The 12,206-nt window shown below is 41.3% G+C and overlaps 1 long non-coding RNA gene across 1 annotated transcript; it reads right to left on the bottom strand.

Annotated features, from left to right (window-relative positions):
- Window positions 1-2,571: 2,571 nt before the first annotated feature.
- On the bottom strand, window positions 2,572-5,227 carry Gm36065. The gene is made up of 3 exons (XR_380308.2): window positions 4,755-5,227; window positions 4,430-4,548; window positions 2,572-2,663 (listed from the first exon to the last, which is right to left on the bottom strand). It is a non-coding gene; the product is annotated as a predicted gene, 36065 (long non-coding RNA).
- Window positions 5,228-12,206: the final 6,979 nt, after the last annotated feature.

Below are 12,206 nucleotides of genomic sequence, written 5' to 3'. Positions count from 1 at the left end.
TTTGTCTTTGAGTTTGTTTATATACTGGATTACTTTGATGGATTTCCGTATATTGAACCATCCCTGCATCACTGGGATGAAACCTACTTGGTCAGGATGGATGATTAAAGAAGATCTCAGAAGATGGAAAGATCTCCCATGCTCATGGATTGGCAGGATCAACATTGTAAAAATGGCCATCTTGCCAAAAGCAATCTACAGATTCAATGCAATCCCCATCAAAATTCCAACTCAATTCTTCAACGAATTAGAAAGGGCAATCGGCAGATTCATCTGGAATAACAAAAAACCGAGGATAGCAAAAACTCTTCTCAAGGATAAAAGAACCTCTGGTGGAATCACCATGCCAGACCTAAAACTGTACTACAGAGCAATTGTGATCAAAACTGCATGGTACAGGTATAGTGACAGACAAGTAGACCAATGGAACAGAATTGAAGACCCAGAGATGAATCCACACACCTATGGTCACTTGATCTTTGACAAGGGAGCTATAACCATCCAGTGGAAAAAAGACAGCATTTTCAACAAATGGTGCTGGCACAACTGGCTGTTATCATGTAGAAGAATGCGAATTGATCCATTTCTATCTCCTTGTACTAAGGTCAAATCTAAGTGGATTAAGGAACTCCACATAAAACCAGAGACACTGAAACTTATAGAGGAGAAAGTAGGGAAAAGCCTTGAAGATATGGGTACAGGGGAAAAATTCCTGAATAGAACAGCAATGGCTTGTGCTGTAAGATCAAGAATCGATAAATGGGACCTCATAAAATTGCAAAGCTTCTGCAAAGCAAAAGACACCGTCAATAAGACAAAAGGCCACCAACAGATTGGGAAAGGATCTTTACCTATCCCAAATCGGATAGGGGACTAATATCCAATATATATAAAGAACTCAAGAAGGTGGACTCCAGAAAATCAAATAACCCCATTAAAAAATGGGGCTCAGAGCTGAACAAAGAATTCTCACCTGAGGAATACCGAATGGCAGAGAAGCACCTGAAAAAATGTTCAACATCCTTAATCATCAGGGAAATGCAAATCAAAACAACACTGAGATTCCACTTCACTCCAGTCAGAATGGCTAAGATCAAAAATTCAGGTGGCAGCAGATGGTGTCGAGGATGTGGAAAAAGAGGAACACTCCTCCATTGTTGGTGGGATTGCAAGCTTGTACAATCACTCTGAAAATCAGTCTGGCGGTTCCTCAGAAAATTGGACATAGTACTACCGGAGGATCCCGCAATACCTCTCCTGGGCATATATCCAGAAGATGTCCCAACCGGTAAGAAGAACACATGCTCCACTATGTTCATAGCAGCCTTATTTATAATAGCCAGAAGCTGGAAAGAACCCAGATGCCCCTCAACAGAGGAATGGATACAGAAATTGTGGTACATTTACACAATGGAATACTACTCAGCTATTAAAAAAATGAATTTATGAAATTCCTAGGCAAATGGATGGACCTGGAGGGTATCATCCTGAGTGAAGTCACCCAATCACAAAGGAACTCACACAATATGTACTCACTGATAAGTGGATATTAGCCCAGAAACTTAAGATACCCAAGATATAAGATACAACTTGCCAAACGCATGAAATTCAAGAAGAACGAAGACCAAAGTGTGGACACTTTACCCTTTCTTAGAAATGGGAACAAAACACCCATGGAAGGAGTTACAGAGACAAAATTTTTAGCTGTGACAAAAGGATGGACCATCTAGTGATTGCCATATGCAGGGATCCATCCCATAATCAGCTTCCAAATGCTGACACCATTGCATACACTAGCAAGATTTTGCTGAAAGGACCCAGATATAGCTCTCTCTTGTGAGACTATGCCGGGGCCTAGCAAACACAGAAGTGGATGTTCACAGTCAGCTATTGGATGGGTCACACGGCCCCTAATGGAGGAGCTAGAGAAATTACCCAAGGAGCTAATGGGAACTGCAGCCCTATAGGTGGAACAACAGTATGAACTAACCAGTACCCGGGAGCTCTTGTCTTTAGCTGCATATGTATCAAAAGATGGCCTAGTCGGTCATCACTGCAAAGAGAGGCCCATTGGACTTGCAAACTTTATATGCCCCAGTACAGGGGAACACCAGGGCCAAAAAGGGGCAGTGGGTGGGTAGGGGATTGGGGGGGGTGGGTATGGGGGACCTTTGGGATAGCATTGAAAATGTAAACGAGGAAAATACCTAATTAAAATATATATATATATTGTGTGAAAAGAATCTACTTTCATTTTTTAAAAAAGTCCAACAAATGTTTGTTATTCTGTAAAACACTGTTTGAGCATTTTTATATCTACAACTTTTAAAAAATACTATTCTATTAGTTCTTTGAGAATTTCATACAATGTATTTTGATTATTCTACCCTTCTTCCCCAACTCCTCCCCATACAATCTGTTGTCTCAGGCATGAGGTCTTGCCACACGAGCCCCTCAAGTAGAGATGAACCTGCACTTTACCTAATTCAAGAGACACTGGAAGTGCTTAAATATATAATTCAACCAGCATAACCACTTATCGTGTCTTGCATAGATTTTAGCACTACTTACCTCTATTTCCTGGCCCCCGTTCATCCACAATGCAACAGAAGAGGAACACTTCACAAAGGAGAAAGATAAAGGGCTGGTGAGGACTCTCAGTGCTTGAGTTTGCCCAGAATGCACCACAAGAAAACCAAAATGAAGAAAGGTAAGGATCATCACCAACACAGGTCACACTTCCTCTTGGAACAGCTAAGCTAGCTAACCACATGCATGTACAGACCAGAGAACACATGATATTGAAAAGTAACTGTCATAGACTGTGTTTCAAAAACATGGATAAACCAGAACTATCCAAACATACCCAAATTGTCTAGTGTGGTCTCTGCCACTGGTGTGTTCATGATGTTACTAAAAATAATGGCAATAATAACACATATAGGAAATATGCCTATCAATATATTTCTGCATTTGGCATTTTTTTATGAATCCCACAACAGTGGAGTTATTACTTGTATTCATCTTATTTCATGCTCCTTACATTTAGCCCCGGTTAATGAAAGTTTTCTGCCTGATGTAAGAAAGTGCCATCTTCTATCATAACTTGAAGGAACTATCTCTGTCAGTTCTTTTCTAGTGACAGCTTTGTTGCTGGCTTTCCATTGCTTTTGGAACTTGTAAATGAAACATCTGAGAACATTATATATGAGACAGACTTTTCTGTTTTTGGAAATTCTTCTATTTCTAGAAATCAATCTATGAACACCAGTTTCTTTGTCTGTTTTGAAACAGTCCCACACAGTGGAGATGATAAAGAGCCTCACAAGAAACTAAGAATTCCTTTGAGCTGGCATTTGCACATAACAAGGGACAGGTAACACTAGGGTAAAGGAATGGAAGTCTTCATTGAGCCATCATGCTATCTCATATGAGAGCCAGTACACAGTCAACATTTACTTTTGATTAGAATTTTCCCCAGGTAGCCTTTGCTGGTTAAAATAAATATATTATGTAAGTAGAGTATGGTGATGGTCAGCTTTGCTTTTCTTTAATTGGATATTTTCCTTATTTACATTTCAAATGTTATCCCCTTTCCAGGTCTCCCCTCTGGAAACCCCCTATCCCTTCCCCCTCCCCTTGCCTTTATGAGGGTACTCCCCCACCCACCTACCCACTCCCGCCTTCCAGCCCTGGCATTCCCCTACACTGGGGCATCGAACCTCCTCAGGTCCAAGGGTCACTCCTCCCACTGATGCCCAACATGGCCATCCTCTGCCACATATACAGCCAGAGCCCTCTTTAATCCCAGCACTTGGGAGGTAGAGAAAGATGGATTCCTGTTAAGTTTGAGGCCACCCTGTTCTACATAGTGAGTTCCAAGATAGCTAGAGCTATATTGAGAGACCCTGTCTCAGAAGGCCAAATGAATTAAAATGGAAATAAATGTAAGAATAATGTGGTTATACAGTATTTGGGAGCACAATGATTGTTTAATACATTAGGTAATTGTATATGTAAAATTGTGTGTGTGTGTGTGTGTGTGTGTGTGTGTGTGTGTGTGTGTGTGTGTGTGTTCCAAGTCTTAAACTTGGACAGTAAGGGCATGAAAACTCAGCTCAACTGAGAATTTCCAACTCTACTATAGCATTCTTTTTGTCACCTTACTACTTCCTGTTCTATAAAATCCAACTTTAACAATACTGTCATTCTGTAATTTTAATAAATTAGAGCAGTGGGGCAATTATTCAGGCAGAAATTCTTCAAATTCAGTGGCTATGCACAAAGAAAACCTACATTCCTTTATTTCTCTTTACTTTCTGAAATTTCAAAACGATTTGTTGACACCACGTTTTCCTCTTTAGCTCAAGAGAGACTTGTCAGGTCGTCCCCCTCAAACAGGAAACGGCGTGAAATCTCAGTGGCAAACCTTAAGACTTTATGTTGTGGAAGGCCTTGTAGTTTTGCATAGCTCTGAGCAGGAAACATACACATGCAGTCGGCAATGGTCTGAGTTTAAGGCACTTTCCGGGTCACATGGATGAGTTTCTATGGTTTATGAAAAGGCATAACAAAAACAGTGCTCAGAAAGAGATTTGCATGCATTAATTATTTAGTTGTCCATTTTCTAAATTACTTTTATTTATTTACATTCCAGTCATTACACAGTCCCAGTCTGCTCTCCCACAGTTCCTCATCCCATTCCTCCTCTCCCCCGTCTCCAAGAAGATGCCCCCCACCCAACCCCACTCCACCTGGTCTCCCCATTCCCTGGGGGCCTCAAGTCTCTTGCTCTCAAGGGTTAGATGCTTCTTCTCTCACTGAGGCCAGAACAGGCAGTCTTCTGCTGTAGATCTCAGGGGTCCAGGTTAGTTGAGACTACTGGTCTCCCTCCTGGGCTCACGCTCCTCCTCAGCTTCTTCCAGCCTTTCCCTAATTCAACCACAGGGATCCCAGACTTCAGTCCATTGGTAGGGTGTATCTGTGTCTGCCTCAGTCGGCTGCTTGTTGGGCCTTTCAGAAGATGGCCATGCTAGGCTCTAACAGAGCTCTCGAGGCTAATTCCACCACGCCGCCAACGACCACGCTGGTCTCATTCAGATCCACGCTATTTAACTGCCTGCCTGTTAGTTACATCTTTTCAGCTGGCCCCTTCCCTAGACTGCAGTCCACTCTTGCGGCAGGCGCTGCCATGCCGCTCAGTAACCATCCCTCCTAAGAATGCCTGGAAGAATGCCTGGAGCTACGCGTTCCACAGACCATCCACCCCTGTGGCTGGTTCTACCAACTGCCAACTGCCAACTCATGGCTGTGCCCTCTCTCTTGCCCACCTGAATCTTTGCGGATGGGAAACACCAGACCATCTTAATATTTAAAATCAACCAGATGACACAACCACTGGGTGTGGAATCTATTATCCTAAGCTCATCAGCTTTCCTATGTTGGAGTTCTAGTGTCTAAGCCCACCGCGAGGTCTAACCTGAACTAGACAGATTACATGGTGTCTGTCTCCTCTCTCTCCCTGGCCAAAAAGGGCCTCATTCTCTATGGTGGCCTCCTCTTCCTCTCTGGGACCCGGAAAACCCACCTCCATATCTTAGCACAAGGATTAGCTTCTGCCATCTTTATTTAGCCAACCAAACAACTAGGCAAACTCCCCCTACAGGCTCCTGTCTGTAAGCACATTATTACTGACGGTATCGTGCGCTTACTTATCCATTTTTATTGAATTATTATTTATTGAATTTTATTGAATTTATCTTTTACATGAAAGATAAGAGATGAAAATAGACAAAGTCCTTGCCCCCATAAAACCAAAGTTTTAGTTAAGGAGACTGATAATATACATGTAAGTAAACAGTAATATACTTTGCTATTGTACTGTGTAATTTTTATGTCAACTTGACACAAACTAGAGTCATCTAAGAGGAGGCACTCTCAACTGATAAATATCTCCATAAATTGGGGCTGCAGGCAAGCCTGGAAGGCATTTTTGTAATTAGTGATTAGTGTGGGAGGGCCCAGGATATTATGGTGGGTCTATCCCTGGGCAGGTGGTCCTGGGTTCTATAAGAAAGCTGAACAATCTATGGAGAGCAAACTGTATCATTCTCCTCTCCTTTTTTCTACCCTTAATCCACCCCATGTTCCCCCTCTCAAAATCATGGCTCCTCTTTCTGTAATTGCTATTGCTACACATATAAATACCCAAATATATAAACACAACCTGCTAAGCCCATTGAGCATGACAGCACTTCTTGATGCTTTAAGCAAAGATTTGAGACAAAATTTTTCAGCAAAAATATATGATGGTATTTCTTCTTTTTTTTTCTTTTCTTTCTTTTTTTATTTTTTTATTTTTATTTTATTTTTTTTTTTTTTTTGGTTTTGGTTTTCTGAGACAGGGTTTCTCTGTGTAGCTCTGGCTGTCCTGGAACTGGAACTCACTCTGTAGACCAGGCTGGCCTCAAACTCAGAAATCCACCTGCCTCTGCCTCCCAAGTGCTATAATTAAAGGCGTGCACCACCACTGCCCAGCAATTATGGCATTTCTAAACATCATCAAGGTTTAAGGTAACTCTCCAAAGCAGAAAAAGAAGCTTGGAGGATCATGTCAGAGACTTCTCAAACAGGAGAATATCATTACACCTAACTGGTTACCACACCACACATGATCTGCTCAAGCCAGTGAGTCTTTTTTTTTAACCTTTTTTTTTTTAAAGATTTATTTATTTTATTTATATGAGTACACTGTAGCTGTCTTCAGACACACCAGAAGAGGGAGTCAGATCTCATTACAGGTGGTTGTGAGCCACCATGTGGTTGCTGGGAATTGAACTCAGGACCTTCGGAAGAGCAGTCAGTGCTCTTACCCGCTGAGCCATCTCTCCAGCCCCCAAGCCAGTGAGTCTTAAACATTAGGAACAACTCAGCTCTAAGATGGTGATGAATTGTGAGTATATTCTTTACAGCAATAAAACAGTAGGTGGGAAATAAATGTCTAACATGGATGGCCATTTGTTATCTTTGGACTTTGCAAAATGACTATCATGTGTAATCAAATTTATACATACATACATACATACATACATACATACATACATACATGTATATGTATGTTTTTTGAGAAAGAAATACTGGCAGATGGATAAAAATATGTAAAAGGAAATCTCTTTGGATATTTAATTAGATTTCTTAGTTTTAAAAGTGGAACAAATCTACTTCAGAGGTGAACCAAAAGGATATTCTGAGAGCAGATGAGTCACTCTATCCTGCAGGGAAGCTTCTTAAGCTTGGGAGGTAAACAACTCAAAGGCTTCAGGAAGTCCCTAAATCTAACCAGATGCACTAGGTTCTGCCTCTCTAAGCATAGATAAGCTGTAAAGACTGCTGAGAGAAAGCTAAACTTTAGAAGATGCTCTGATGAGCTAAGATGCCCCAAGAAGCAGAGACAGCTGAGTGACCCTAAAGAAGTCCAGACCATCTGAGCTTCCAGAAAGAGAGGGTCTCCAGCTCATAAGTTATGTGATATATTTGTCTAGCTTTTATGATCTATCATCCACGCTGAAGTGGGCTTTTGGTGATGCAGCTGTCATTGAGTCATTTTTGCCTCTGAAAGAAACTCCTCACTCATATTCCTGTAAGTAAGTCCAATTACCCCCAATAAAACTTAATGGTACACACACACAGGAATATGCATATACATTTATGGAGCACTCTCTGCAACATTGTAACTAAAGATTATTTTAAAAAAGTCTAGAAAGTGCAGTGTTAATACAATTGGTAAGACCTTTGTTGATTCTGGAAATAAGTAAATGAGTGCAAAAAGCAGAGTCCCTTATGGATGATTGCTGAAGAATAAGGTCTTTTAGAAAACACTAGTCTCCCTTGGAATGTCCAAGTATTGGGTATCAGCAGCCAGAAGTAAAGTCCAAAGACCCACTGGTCCTGGATAGTGAAACAACTGCTCCACCTACACTCCTCCAGATGATGCCTTGTGATATCAACTCAGAATGGCACTTAGCAGCAGATTGGTGTCCCTAACATTATTTATGCCAAGAATCAGTCTCTCTCTCTCCCTCTCTCCCTCTCTCCCTCTCCCCCCTCTCTCCCCCCCTCTGTCTCTCCTTCTCCCTCCCTCTTCCCCTTCTCTTATCTTCCTCCTCTTATCTTCCCCTCTCCCTTTCCTTCTCTCCCTCTCCCCCCTGCTTCCCCCCCTTCCCTTTCTCACTCCTCCTCAAACCCCATAGCTCACTGATACCTCTAATCAATACTGCTGCGTCATCTTAGTGGAAGATAGATTTCTTGCAATTCACTGGCTGCTAGTGACTATGAAAACAGATCCTTAGCTTTTATGTCGTCAGAATGAAAGTTGACTGGGCCTAATGTTAGCTGTAACTTTAAAGCTCATAGTCCAGTGGAAAGTCAATTAATTGGTTATAACCTGGACAATTACACACAGCAAAAACTAAAGTGCATCTTGTGATGTAAACAATCTTCTCTATTTATGTAAAAACAATCTGAAAATTTAAAACATTGTAAAACAGCCCTTGTTCTTTACTCCTTTCTGTAGCATCTCCTTATTAAATTGTAGATCCTCATACTAAATAAGTAGAATATGTTTTTGTTTTGTTTTGTTTATTCTAGGCAGGTCCTGGGACTTGCTTTAACCAACAGAGTGAGGTAGAGGCATTGGTTTTCCAAGTGCAAGCTAATTTTTATGTATCTTCTGTTTAATCTATTATGACTCTGTCATTACCATGAAAAGGATATGCTCAGCTTGTGCACTGGAGGATAAAGGGCACAGTAAGCAGAGCTGACTTATAATAATTACCCCACTTGAACTCAGCCTAGATCAGCCAACTCTTAGTTGAGACTCAATAGCACAAGGGATCCCAGCAACAGATCAACCGAATCCCACATTGGAAAAAAAATTGTATGCAGTTACCTTTCATGAACATTTTTATCCCAGCATTGTTGTTGCAATATTTAGTGGGCATAGAAAAAAAAAAGCAGTCTTGAAAAATATTAAAATCTAGAGATCTTTAAGAGCACAGTTTCTGCCTTAATTTATAGCTTCTATTTTATGGTATAGTGTGGCATGTTAGCTATCACATCCAAATTCCATTAACATAAAAATTAAAGAACTATAATATTCATAAACCCAAAATAGAATTTTTTTCTTATGAACTTTTAATGCTCTATAATTTTTTTAATCAAAAGGCAGAGGACCTTTTGAATTTTCCCAGGAGAATGTGTTCCAGCCATCTAAATAACTCAGCCTGCATTAAGAAGTGCAAAAAAAAATTTCAGCATTCATTTTTTTCTTCTTTAATAGTCCCAGAGTACAATGACCAGTTCAGCCTAGACTGAAAGACTAGCTTTGAAAAGACAATGGGAACGTGATAAAAAGGCCGATGCCAGGAAGGAGTGGCTTCTGTACACACGTGTGGGCCACCTCTCCACTGTAACACACACACACACACACAGAGAGAGAGAGAGAGAGAGAGAGAGAGAGAGAGAGAGAGAGAGAGAGAGAGTTTTGAAATGCTTTTCCTACCAGCACGACCTGACCTTTTCAAACCTGCTCATCTTGCCTCTCAGAGAATCCCTTTCCAACCCCTGCAGGGTGAACAGTGACAAATGACTAGATCTCTGCACTGACAGAAGGGAGCACACATAACCTCAGATGGGAAAATCATATAGGTATCTCTTCCTGGAATTTTGTAATTGAGATACACCAACTCTACAAACCAATACTGAGGACCAGAGAGAACTACAGTAAAGCCATTTGCTACAACATACCTGCCTAGCTATTAAAGGTCAGACTCTAGTGAGGATGAAGAATGAAATATATGAGGAGAGATAGACAGAGAGACAGAAGGGAGAGACCTGTCTCTAGTGAGTTCCCTAGCTTTAGCTCTCTCAAAATACGAGCAAGTATTCTCTTACCTTCTTTACTGCAAAATCCCTCCTCAACCAGCATACATTAAGCACTTTCTTCTTGATGTTCCCATATAGATTTCTAAACTTGACTCTACAATCCCTCAAATTATCTTTTCGCTTATTTTTCCATTCCCAGGACCTAGTAAAGGACTTAACCAATGCTAAACAAATAACAAATGACTAGAAGAACACATTAGAAAAGTAGGAAATGCACCTTAACACAGTGAACATTCTACATGGGTACAGGTGCAGCAAGGTTTGAGAGCTTTTGGAGCATAGCAAAGCTGCAGCTCGGTGTTGAGGGGGTTAAAAGCTCTATCAGTGAAAATAGCTAATGTCTTCAAAAAGAAAAGAAGTGATTCTAAGTATTTACTTTTCCCCATGAGCCCTCCTGAGTCCTTAAGGAAATGCAGCAAGATCAGATTAACAACCTGTTCGTTCATCGGATCTCCTGTACATACACCCGCAGGGGGTGACATCGGTAGAGAGGCACACTGCAGCAGTAAGAGAAGCAACATTCTCCATCACACCCACAAGGTCAGCAAGGATAGTGTGTCCCGATCATTCTGACAGCTCACTGTGAAAGGTGCCAGAGGCTGCAAGATGGGTCAGTAGGTAAAGGTGTTGCTGCAAAACCTAGTGATCTGAGCTCAATCCCTGGGATTCACAAGTTGGAAGGAAAGACTGAGAAGGAGCTCCTGCAGGTCCTGTGACTTCCACATGCATGCCCTGGAAAAAACATGAGAGAGAGAGAGAGAGAGAGAGAGAGAGAGAGAGAGAGAGAGAGAGAACCCAAAATGGAGAGCTGATGTCAAGATGTCAAGCATTCTTTACTTGATTGACACATGAAGATGCCAACAAGCATAAAAGCAAAGTTATTTCCTTATCAGAACACACACCTTGAGATGGAATGTGCAGTAATAATTCAATGGAACAGGCATATATATATATATGACTTCAAGATGTACTACAGAGCAAGAGCAACTATTGTTAAAAACTGAATGGTATTGGTACGGAGACAGGCAGGTAGATCAATGGAATAGAATTGAAAACCAAGAAATGAACTCACACACCTATGGTCACTTGATTTTTGACAAAGGAGCTAAAAATCATCCAATGGGAAAAAAGACAGCATTTTCAAAAAATGGTGTTGGTTCAACTGGTGGTCAGCATGTAGAAGAATGCAAATCAATCCATTCTTATCTCCCTGAACAAAGCTCAAGTCCAAGTGAATCAAGGAACTCCACATAAAACCAGATACACTGAAACTAATAGAAGAGAGAGTGGGGAAAAGGCTTGAACGAATGGCCACAGGGGAAAAGTTCCTGAACAGAACACCAATAGCTTATGCTCTAAGTTCAAGAATTGACAAATGGGACCTCATAACATTGCAAAGCTTCTATAAGGCAAAGGATACTGTAAATACGACAAAATGGCAACCAACAGGTTGGGAAAAGATCTTTTCCAATCTCACATTCCATAGAGGGTTAATATCCAATATATACAAAGAATTCAAGGAATTAGACTCTAGAGAACCAAATAACCCTATTTTAAAATGGGATACAGTCTTCCGCTCCACTCGAGCCCCGGGCTACCTTGCCAGCGGAGTCACCTGACACCCGCAAGGGCCCACACAGGATTCCACAAGGGATCCTAAGACCTCTAGTGAGTGGAACACAACTTCTGCCAGGAGTCCGGTTCGAACACCAGATATCTGGGTACCTTCCCTGCAAGAAGAGAGCTTTCCTGCAGAGAATACTCTGCCCACTGAAACTAAGGAGAGAGCTACCCTCCCAGGTCTGCTTATAGAGGATAACAGAGTCACCTGAAGAACAAGCTCTTAACAGAGACAACTATAACAGCTAGCTTCAGAGATTACCAGATGGCGAAAGGCAAACGTAAGACTCCTACTAACAGAAATCAAGACCACTCACCATCATCAGAACGCAGCACTCCCACCCCACCTAGTCCTGGGCACCTCAACACAACCGAAAATCTAGACCCAGATTTAAAAACATTTCTCATGATGATGATAGAGGACATCAAGAAGGACTTTCATAAGTCACTTAAAGAATTACAGGAGAGCACTGCTAAAGAGTTACAGGCCCTTAAAGAAAAGCAGGAAAACACAGCCAAACAGGTAGAAGTCATTAAAGAAAAACAGGAAAACACATCCAAACGGGTAATGGAAATGAACAAAACCATACTAGAACTAAAAAGGGAAGTAGACACAATAAAGAAAAACCCAAAGCGAGGCAACG

The sequence above is a fragment of the Mus musculus genome, chromosome 10 (genome assembly GCF_000001635.26).
Source record: "Mus musculus strain C57BL/6J chromosome 10, GRCm38.p6 C57BL/6J".
NCBI lineage: Eukaryota > Metazoa > Chordata > Mammalia > Rodentia > Muridae > Mus > Mus musculus.
This window is presented reverse-complemented; position numbering and strand designations above follow the sequence as displayed.